This window comes from Bombus fervidus, chromosome 6 (genome assembly GCF_041682495.2).
Source record: "Bombus fervidus isolate BK054 chromosome 6, iyBomFerv1, whole genome shotgun sequence".
NCBI classification, from domain to species: domain Eukaryota; kingdom Metazoa; phylum Arthropoda; class Insecta; order Hymenoptera; family Apidae; genus Bombus; species Bombus fervidus.
Genome location: NC_091522.1, coordinates 3664426 through 3675928, shown reverse-complemented (window position 1 = coordinate 3675928; position 11503 = coordinate 3664426). Strand labels below are relative to the sequence as shown.

Sequence of the window (11503 nt, the reverse complement as noted above, 5' to 3'; positions counted from 1 at the left end):
AAAAAAATATCGTATTATTCCAATTCGTATGGTTACCATTTCTATATCGATTTCTCGTATCTACGAAGATGAGCCTTTTTATCGTGATTTCTCAACTTTGATCGAAAGCTGAGAAATCTCTCGAAAACTATTAGCGGTTTCTAGGTAAAAACCGTAAGAGAACGTCCGCGTGGAGAACCATGCGTCAGAGTTTAATTATTACGAACCTGTTGGTATGGCGGCGACACAAGGATATCCGCAGATTGAGTCGCTTCTTCGGGATGACAATCTCCCTGTCGAGCTGCCATTCAGCTACTCGTCGGTGGTCTTTGAGGACCCATCACGGAGACTGCTTCGTCATTGTCACCGGAAGTAGCGTGTTCGCGTCAGAAGCGGCTGAAAATCTCGATAAAATCTACCGTTCTCATTGATCATTGCATTAAGCTTTGTTTTATTATGTGATTAACACTAACTATCAAAATAGTAAAAATAATCAGTTTATAATTTTTCATAGAAATTTTGTAAATCTACAATAATGTATTTTGGGGCTTGAATAATTATTTATAAAATACACTTGCTATACACTTATCATAGAAAACTTTTGATCACCATGAGGGTAAATTCTGAAAAATAGTATTTGTAACATCAGCTTTCTCAACATTTCCAGAATAAACGTATTCAATATTTCAATAATTTATCTACTGCCCAATTCCATCAATTGGAAAATTGAGAAAACTGATGTTACAAATACTATTTTTCAGAATTTACCTTTATATTTACTCTTTACTGTTTCCTATTTCATGTTTCATATTTACTCTTTAAAAGTTTCCTGTGATAAGTGTTCAAGTACTTTCATAAGCAAGTGTATTTTATAAAGAATTATTCAAACTCCAAAATACATTATCGTAGATTTACAAAGTTTCTATGAAAAATTATAAATTGATTATTTTTACTATTAAGTGAAATACGAGTATCCTGAAACATAAATATACAAGGCGTATCGATGACTTTATCGATTCTATCAATTTTGCTAATCGTAGCACGAAATTTCGTGTTCGTATTCCATGATCAAATATTGAACACGTTTATTCTGGAAATATTGGGTCACGAATGACCTAAAACATAAAAATACGAAGTCATATCGATCGCTTTATGTCTCTTGCTATTCTTATACCAAAGAAAAAGGGCATTCCACTAATAAAAATCGTTGTCCAAGTAAGAGAAGCACGAAGATATTTACAGCAATAGAACGTGACCACTCGAGAGGAGATCACTAAATCAGAAAAACAAAAGGACGAGGTCAGTAAGGTGAGAGTAAACAAGATGAACCTTAATGCCAAAGCACGCTGGTTAGTTTCATTTTCACTGACTCGGGCGAAAGCAATTTGCTCCGTAACGAAGTTAACACATTGTCCATTGATAATGAGGCAATTACTGGATTTAATATGCACAGTTGTACAATCGTAAACGTGCGTGGAAGATATCTCAATGAAGATATGTGGCTTCAATGAAATTCAAAACATAACGTTATGCTATGTATAATACAATATCGTATAATACAACGTAATACAATAATTCTATATAATATAAAGGACGTAAAATATATGGCATAAAAGATAGTAAAATGACAAGGAATTTGGAATGAAAAATTTAGAAAATAATTATTTCTTTGTCATCGTTGAAAAACATCTTACCTAACGCAATAGAAGAGTAATTCACAAACAATTCATTTTACCTACGAACTGTGAAAATGTACGTTGCCTTACGGAATGTTAAACCAAGTCCCCGTGAAACGTAGAGAGATCAAAGGTTTCTCAAACGTGTATCGCCAAGATGATTTCAAAATTACGATATTATATTACACGGTGGTAAACACACACCGTACGACTAAATAGAAAATCAACGCGTTGGCAATCTCGACGGGAGATCTTGGAAGCTCGAGGTAAAATCGAAAAGTAGAAACAAACGACGGAGAGAGGTGAAAAGAGAAGACGTTGGCGAGCAATGAAAGCAGAGTGAGGAACCACGAAAGACAAGTATGAGGAAGAGAGGCCGGGTTTTGCAGCGTAGGAGCAACGGGAAGAGGCGAACAAGGAAGCCGTGGGGAGGTCGTAAGAAGGCATAACGAGGAAGAAAGAATTGAACAAGAACGGTAAGGAGCCAAGGAGTCACACGGTGTTCCATAGGCATAGCGGATCTCTAGACGTAGCGGTAGATACTTTCAGATAATACTCTTATTTACATAGGTAGGTGCATAAATGAAAAGCAATGCGATGCATCGGAGTGCGCATATGGCCGACGAGTTATACATATCTAGGTAAGTGGATGCAGGCCCGTTCCTGAACCCACTTTAAGCTCTTAACGACGATTATTTTCGATATCATGGAGATTACCTGTGTTAATAATGCGTTTCTTTAATAGATCCGAGCGTTTAATTGCTTACAATGGACCACCCGTTCGATGCAAATCGCTTACTCGCTTGATATGGATCATTTATTAATAAATGTACAGTAGTCTTGGACATTTAAATATTTTATAATATAAATAGATAAAATTCAATATTTTACTTTCTGTAATGTTTCTAGTGGAACTTGGAATTGCAAATATCCTGTTATTTAAAGTGTACTCCACTTATTGATTCTTTCAGAAATACCATTTTTATATCATTTTTATATCATAGCAGTTGTACATTGATATGAACTGAAGAGCAAATATAAATATTGTAAAGATAGATAGTAAGAAAAGGAGAAAACCTGTCTTAAGCAGGCAAGCTTCATAAAATTGTAAAAGAAGGTAGGAGGAGAAGTAGTAGCAAGAAAATATTCAGCAGATTCTTGAAATTCTTTCCCATAACAAGAATGTTCAAAAATACAGAATTTAAGATAACTGTTTTCCATTTATGACATAGTATGTTAGGTAGCATTACGTTCGTTATCATCTGTTTCTGATTATTGGTGCTGTAACTGTTTTAGCAGGCTACAGATTACAGGAAATGAACTTGCACTACATCCAAAATAAGTGATTGTGCAATGTTATTTATTAACGAAACCTCAATTGATTAAAACAGACGAATATTTTAAGTTTAAATTAAAAACTTTTTATATTAGTAAATGTTAGGATTTAATCTTAAAGTTAAGATTAATAATCTGTGGAAGACACAGTGTTTATGTTAAAATAATATTCAGTGATATTTATTAAACAGAACTACAGAACCAAATATAAGCGAGTGATATAATTAACAAAGTATGGAGATTGTTGATTGTTGGTCAAGGTAGTGACCCATGATCCCTTAAATACTTTGAACCCCACAGTAATGAGTATGACCTGTGTAAGTGTCCTATTCAAATGCCTGTGTGGGTGTCTGTGTAAGAGTTTTGTGCCTATGCGTGAAATATCTTTGTATTCCAACAGTAAATTCTATAAATGAAAGTTTATGAATAATTTATAAATAAAAAGTTCACGTTAAAGTGTACGTAAATTCTTAGTTTTCTCAATTTTTTCACAAAATGGATTTGCCACTCAAAATATATGGTCTAATTAGGATAAAATTTAATACAATAGTTCAGAAAATACTAAATAATTTAGACATATAAAAGCTACATAAAACGATGGAGTGTATTTGCAGAAGGTCACTTAGTTTCATTCATCTATTGATGTAAGTTATAACAAATTTTCTGTTTAAATATTTAATATTGCCATTATATCACACGTTTAAAATTGCGATGTGAATTGAAAATCTCGCTTTTACCCTTTTCAAACGCTCGAGACATTCTTCCAAAAGAAGTTCACTACTGAATTACAGCATTTTACGGTAATAAAGTTATAGATGAATCATTGGTCAGTCGAATTCAATAAACAAATTGTATGTAATCGTAAGCGTTCGAGCCGTCTGTCTCTCATTACAGAGGAGCTCAAGAACGTGCTTGCGACTTCATTGCAAATGATGGACGCGTCAAACGAGTCAAATTACCATTTTTTTTTTTTTTTTTTTTGCAAAATTTAAAGAGTTTTCTGGTCGATAATTGTTCCCGCAATTATATGGGGGCTGGCAAACCCACGTTCCCGCAGCCAGGGAGGACCGTCGGGACGAGCGACCCGCTTAAGTGAGTTTTCTATGTACACCGCAGGGAAGGTCGCCGGGAGTGTAATGCGTCTGACCGCGGTTATGATCTCTCTACGTGGCCTTGGGTAGTAGCGCACCCACGATCCTGATGCCAAGGGTGAGACCGTCGGAGTAAATCCTGGGTACAAAAGTACTATCAGGTCCCTGCTTACGTGAAGTCCCATCTGGGTCTGCCGAGCAGAGCTAGCAGGTCGCCGAACCGGCAGTGACGTGCCATACATCCACACCATAGTCCCACCAATGACTTAGAATGGTACCACGGGGGTCGAGTGCTAGTCCGGAGGGAGTGGCGACCCTTCTGCTCGACCAAATTCGGGTATGGACTCGTGGTGGCATTGGTTGATCCCAAGATGCTGGCAAGCCCCCGTTACTTTGGAACGGTTACGTCGGCGGATGAGCAGCGTACCAACTGCTCCGGAATCGTCTTGGAGAGACGGTAGGGCTTAGAAACAGCCCCATTTGACCTGAGTGAAAGTCCCTGCAGGCCTAACTGCTCAAGGTAGCAAGGTACTGGGTACCTTTGCGCGCTGGTTAGGGCGTATCCCAACTCCGTATGGTCCTAGGGGACCTGGGTTCAGTATGGTGTTAAGTCGGCGCCCAAGTATGAGCCCATAAAACACGACAAACTGCTTGGTCGATAATTGTTTCAAAAGAAACGATGATTTAAAGGACTGCGTAAGACGATGGTTATGTGAACTGGCAGTGGAAATGTATGAATAAAGGTATATGCAAAACTCGTACAACGTTAGGACAAGTGTTGGAATGGGGTGGTGATTGTATTAAAAAATAACTTAGTATATATACTATTGTAGTATCATGAACGAAGAGCCTGGGGGTGTTGTGTGGATTGTAAACAAACGGTTGCTGAGGTGCGGATTATAAACAAGCTGTTGCTGAGCATGTACGTAGTGAGACTAAGACACAAGACAAGGGGTTGCTAGGGGACAATAAACAAATTAACAGCAGTATGAGTTAAGCGTTGTTAAGAGAGAGTCGAATTTGCGTTGACGAGAATTGTTAATTAATTATCTAGTTGTCTTAATTATAACACGTTGCTACGATTAGTTCATGTTAAATAACCATTGCTTTCTGTTTAATTAACATCTGTTTAATTCATTTATTATTAATAAACTAATTATAATAGTTTATGATACTACACTATTTATTTCAGATGATATTGATCCAAATGAAATTTAAACTTGGAAAACCACACTGTGAATTTAGCTAAGTTGCGCTAAAATTGAAAATTGAAAAATTGAAGAAAAGTTCTAAATGATATTTCGCATTAAACAACGTTAGCAACATTCACGCTTGCAAATAGGCGATTAATTTCATTAATTAAAATAGCAATAGCAAACTGTCTAAAAGAAAATAGAGCAAATATCGCTGTTGCATATTCGTGTGCCTATGGGAATATATGCAAAAGGAAACTAATTTTTATTGACATGCCAACAACTTGATGAAACGTAAAGTCTAACGTTCATCTAGTTAAGTTCTCGTTCAATGAATCGATTGATTATTACCCCGCTATTTCCTTTCGCGAGGGAATTCAGGGATTTCGTTGCTTTATTTTCACCGCGATCTCGCGTAACAAGTTTCTTCTCCTCGAGAAGCTTCAATTTTCTACAAAAAGAACAATTATTTCATTGATTTGCACAGTTCATACTCGACAGCGTTAACTGTCACTTACGATAATGATAGTCGCGAATGATTCACAACCTTCGATTAAGCAAATGTTACAACTTATCAAACATACGACTAATTATGTAATTGCAAGCCGCGTTTACCTTCTGGCCTTCTCTGGTCACTAGGATTAAAAAGCTCCTTTCTCGGCTTGTTGCGTGCTTCGAGCAACTTGTATTTTACATCTTGGTACTTGTTTTAATTTTCTGCATGGAAGAATAACAGGTCGTTAAGGAAGCGGATTATTCTCAGAAAGATCTACAGCCTTCGACCATCGAATTACATAAAATACTTACTCTTACGTTCTATTTAGTCGCCGACGGGAAGGTAGCTGGTTGAAAAGGTAACTGACGTTTAATGCAACTGGCAATAAGCTCCACTAACCTTATATAATTATAAATATTATATATAAGCCCCACTTTTGGCTAACCTGCTATGTGCGGGAATACTGGCACGGGAGAGGGTTAAAGTTGTTTGAAAATAAATTAACAATATATAATGATTTATTCGAATCTTACTCGACTTTGATATTGACAATTGACGGATATAAAATTCTTCGGTTGACAAATGATGATTCTTCGATAGACAAAATGATAACTGACTCTTCGATAGACGAACGAATAATTATTATTACTCGATAGACGAACGGTAATTATTCTCATACTGATTTCTCTGAGCCGCTACATTTACATCTGTCAGAGATGAAAAAACGTTGGGGTCTTTCTTGTGAAAATGTTTGGGAAGATCCCCAACGTTTGTTCAACTGCTGACTTTGTTTACAATTTAAATTGTCTTAATATCGTTATAGAAACATAATTAGGTAAATATAAAAACATGGTTAGATAAGTTTTCTAAGCGGCTTTAACTGCCTTTCACTTCATATTTGAAACATGGTTTCAAATAAACATTTTAAATTACTTTGATTTGAAGAAATTATCAATTTTACTTTCGCGCTGCGGATCGTGCGGGTCGCGGGACGTGACACTTATCATTCTCAACTTTTTTAGTCAAATTGTCAGGTGTGAGGAAACTTTATATAGCATAACAAAGTTTATTAATTACCAGTATCTAATTTGTGTTTATTTCTCTTGTCTCTATTGCCATTCGTTATAAACATTACGTACTTAACTTATGCAAATATCTTGAATTTTTGTTTTCTAATCGAGTAACGTTATGCTCGAGAATGAGTTCATAAAGGATGTGAGCAGGTTCTAATCATTCTGAATGATATCCAAGTTGGATGAATTGCCTAGCTATGAAAGTACTTACCAAAGTATACGTTTAACGATTATTCTATGATATTGATCCAAATGTAGAGAAATTTAGAACATCGCATCTAAAGCTCAAATTGCGCTAAAATTGATATAGGTTTCTCAAGGAAGTTGTGAAACAGAAAGAAGTCGATCCAATTTCATCATCAGCGAATGAAATCCGCATTACATTTCGTAGTGACGGCACCGTCATAAATTAAAGGGTAAAGGCAGTACCGGAGTGCAGTCTTCAGCCGGAGGGCGGTCATTTTACACCTTTGTTGTTGTTTCCCGAGGACATTCTCGGTTTCTTGTCTAGAGGATACTTCTTACTATTTCCATGAGAAACTGTCAAGCTTATTGCACTCGCTTCTTCGAAATGGAGTAAATAAATCCATACCCAGGGTGGTCCCTCAAAAAAAAAAAAAAAAAAAAATATTTTTCTAAATCTCTTTAGATCCCCCACAGACTTTATACAGTCTAACACAGTAATCGTTTATAAGCAAGAAATCTTCTACGAGCTACGAATCTACTGCAACTTCAAACCACGAAGTTAATTCTGTTTGAGATGAAGTGTCCTTAAAATCCTAGTTGAGTAGCTTACTGTGATTGCACCAATAAATTGCTTTTACTGTGTAAGACGTCACGTGCTCTCAAGATTATTTATACAGTGAGTATAAACTCTTACGCATACATTGATTACATTAAAAATTGATTGAAATATATAAATTAGGAATACAAATGAATAATAAAAATAAAGTCAATATTATACAAACCTTATTTTTGCAAGTGTTGAAGTGGTCACCACTTCTAAGAAAACTCTACATCTGGTCTTGTACTTAGACCAAAGCACTAGATTCAAATAGAATCAAACATACTATAAACACTTATTATCATAGTACCACGCCAGATAAATTTGCTTAAAATTCTCTAACGAGAATTGATTGCAAAATAAATGCAAATAAAAAAAATCTGCTCTTTTAGTTTTCTCAAGCACTGAAGCCATCGACAGCGTATAGACAAAAGATTGGGACAAAGGCAAACCATAAACAGTTTTTTTTTTAATCGTTTATTTTGCCAAGATTTGTTTTTTAATACATTTTTGAAATTCACAATAAACAATGAATTAGAGTAAGATGTGTTAGGCAAAAGTACCGATACGCGACGGTACGACGTAGCCATACTGTATTGTGTGTCGTGGTTTTTACAATTTTTTCGTGTTGTCGTTCTTGTGTTGTTTTTTTTGGGGGGGGGGGGATTTAAGCCGCTGGGAAGCGGAGCTTTTGTGTGTTCTTGTTTTTGGTTGTTATTTTTGTCCTGAAAACTTGGCCGCAAAACAGGACGTGTTACGTCGCGTGAGTCAGTACCTGCGACGTCCCTCATGGTCAGGCCTCCGAGGCCCGCACATCGTCACACTGACCTGCAATAAACCCAAGGAACCACCATAGCCCACATCTGTTAGCAATAAAATTGTATTCTTTATACATATTTGGTCTATGAGTGGTCCCAAAAAAGGATCCTTAGGTTCATTGCATGCTCACACTCATTACGGTGAAAGCGGAGGTTTGCCCAGCGAGATAGCGGGTTTTTCCCAAAGACATAAACACCCGTGAGTCATATTTGCCGAGGACTGTTCCCTCGTATTTGATTTATTAACATTGGTAATATCCAATGGGCATCGCGGATCGTTACCCTCACTTTTCTACCGAAAAGCGTAAATAACGAATCCGCGTTCCTAGTTCAGAAGGGCACACCCTCACCGAGCTTTCCTCCATAAGTGATATGCGACATGAGTCAGTCAAGTTCTTGCCTCTCTAACAACCACGTCTAGCAACCTTTGGGTTCATCAACACGCTTTCCAAACACGGTCTGTAATCTAGTATAAATAAATACATATATAATGTAACTGTGAAGTCCAGTTATATTCCAACCCAATCACCCTTTATTCTCCCACAAGAAATAAGGGGATCGTCCAATTCGTGGTGTCGATTCGTGCAATCGTAGCGGGAATTTACGACTCCCGTTGACGCGCTATAACGCGACTGTCTCCCCGCGACTGGACGAAAACACAGGACGTAAACCATAAACAGTAGACAGGCGACGATGGCTTCAGGTTTTCAGTCATAGGGTAACACTGCTAGCGCGAGGATCTGGACCAGCTTAATTATATTCCGACTTGTATTTACACTTCAATATTTAAAATATATTTTCTACCTTACAATTTATCCACGCGTTCCTTTGTTCACATGCATCTAATAACCCCAACAGCAAGATGTATATTTGAAACACAAAGGAGAGAGAAGAGAGAGGAAAGAAAGAGAAACGATGAATACGTCGATGATTCGAGGATTTTGCGGGAAGAGTTAACAGTATCGAGGCGATTCTGATGCGACTGGCTGTTGGCGGCCGTACCCACGCCGTCCGTTCTATTTCTCCGGAAGAAAGAACGATCGAGCGAATAGCAACCGTGAAATCGCGTTACGTCTTCGTGTCCGTAAAGAATGATTAGAGGACCGTGGGCCCATCTACGCGATCGCTTTCACAAGATTTTATTCCCTCTACTTTATCTTTGCGTATTTTCTGATTCCTCTGTCCAATCGATGACTGGTCAAACTCGAACCGTTATCTTCTCAGGGGTGTTTTATGATTAATATTAAATTGTTGCATAATAATGTTGTCTTTTTACGTTTAGCAAGCCGTTGGTAGTTGTTTTCATTTATGTATTATATTATTGATTATTTAGAAACATTCATTATGCAACAACCTGATAGTTACTTGCATATGCATAAGTAGTAGGAATTTTTTAAATAATTGAAAGTCAAATTTTTTCTACATTTTATCACATTATAATGTATAAAGATTATTCCGAAGTCAAAGTAGAAATTTAAGGAGAATTCTTTAGTAAATGACAAGAGATAGCCACGTTATGTACAAGAGTTTTTCCATGTTGTAACAATACGGAGCTCTTAGTAGATGAACACACCAGAGGGAAAAACGCAAAAGCTATGCCAACACGTTTTTCCTCCGACACGTGCGTACGTCTGCGCTCTTCCGTTCCGCAATTTATTCGGAATGCTGTCTTAGGCGCCACCTTGGGTGCTTCTTACGCGAAACGCCAACGAAACGTATACAGCGCGAGTCAACTGCACATTCTACCCTAGCAATTTCTTTCTTCGTGGTATTATTGTGTAATACCATTTAAAGTCTTACATTCGTTACTTTAGGACAAAGAAAGTAAAGTATGCGGTTGAAGTGAACGCATAGCTGTAAACGAGTTCCCCGAGCCTCATTCTGCTTTATTTAAAAGATAATATTGAGAATCAGTAGCGCAAGAGGCGCAGTATTTGTTCAAGTAAAACAAGATTAATTTCTTTTTACGAGTAGCATTTATTGCCATTCGTATCCCGTTAGTTCTATTAAATTTAATCTAGTTATCCTACAAAATATTCTTTTTATTTTATGATACAAAGATCGTAACTGTAACGTATTAATTGAACTAATAAACACAAGTAACATCGAATTACATAAGTGTATTATATGAAATTCTCTAGTAATTCTTGTGATCAAACTAACGATACAACTTGTGCATTAACATAGACATAATTTCTGGCAAATTACATTGTTCAAAAATACACGAAATACGTATAATCCTACACAAAAATATATAAAATATGTAAAATACAGTATTTATTATATTTATTGAAACAAATCTTCTCTTGCATTCTGTTTCTTTAATTGTAACAAAATTCTTCGCAAAAATGTAATCCTGCAATCTATTAGTAAACGTAAAATAAATGCATGAGATTTGAATGTACCGGTTCACTGATAGATTATCGTTTAAGTAAACCGAAGAAGCAAAAAGCAAAATCAAATATCAAGCATCATCGCTGCATCTCGTGACAAAATAAAACATCACGTTGCAATCAATTCGATACCTTGACTTTCTCCCATTCTTCCATTGTAATACGCGCGGTAAGTTTTATGGACACGCGTAATTACTCGATCAACGTGGCTAGCGCGAAGGTGTCGAGATTCCGGGCGCGCGATAAAGCCGCGTCCACACGAAACGCCGGCCGAACGGAGCGGTTGTACGCGGGGGATCGAGAAGAACGAGCATGTGGGTGAAGGCTGCAGCGTGGAGGGCTCTCCAGGATGTGTCGAAAGTGAAACCCAAGGCCCCCGTAGCAGCGTCGTGTTCACGCTGGGCGAGGAACGCCGCGTTCGTCCTCGACGCGCTCGATCATTGTTTTAAACTGAGATCGATCTTCTCCTGAAAATGTGACCGTGAAGAGTGTCCAACTGGAAACATCCCACCCTTCCATTGTCTAACAAACATCGTTGTCGTTGTTTTTGCCTGTATTCGCCTTCGAACGCGTGCTTCCTTGCTTCGATAGATCCTTCTTTCTATTATCCTCTTATTTTGTACGTTTCGTCTTATCGATATCTATATCTCTTCAATTATCTGATA

At 37.2% G+C, this 11503-nt stretch overlaps 1 long non-coding RNA gene across 1 annotated transcript; it reads left to right on the top strand.

Moving 5' to 3' along the window:
* The first annotated feature begins 988 nt into the window (after positions 1-988).
* Positions 989-3039, top strand: LOC139988077 (uncharacterized). The gene is made up of 3 exons (XR_011800022.1): positions 989-2131; positions 2226-2296; positions 2401-3039. It is a non-coding gene; the product is annotated as an uncharacterized lncRNA (long non-coding RNA).
* Positions 3040-11503: the final 8464 nt, after the last annotated feature.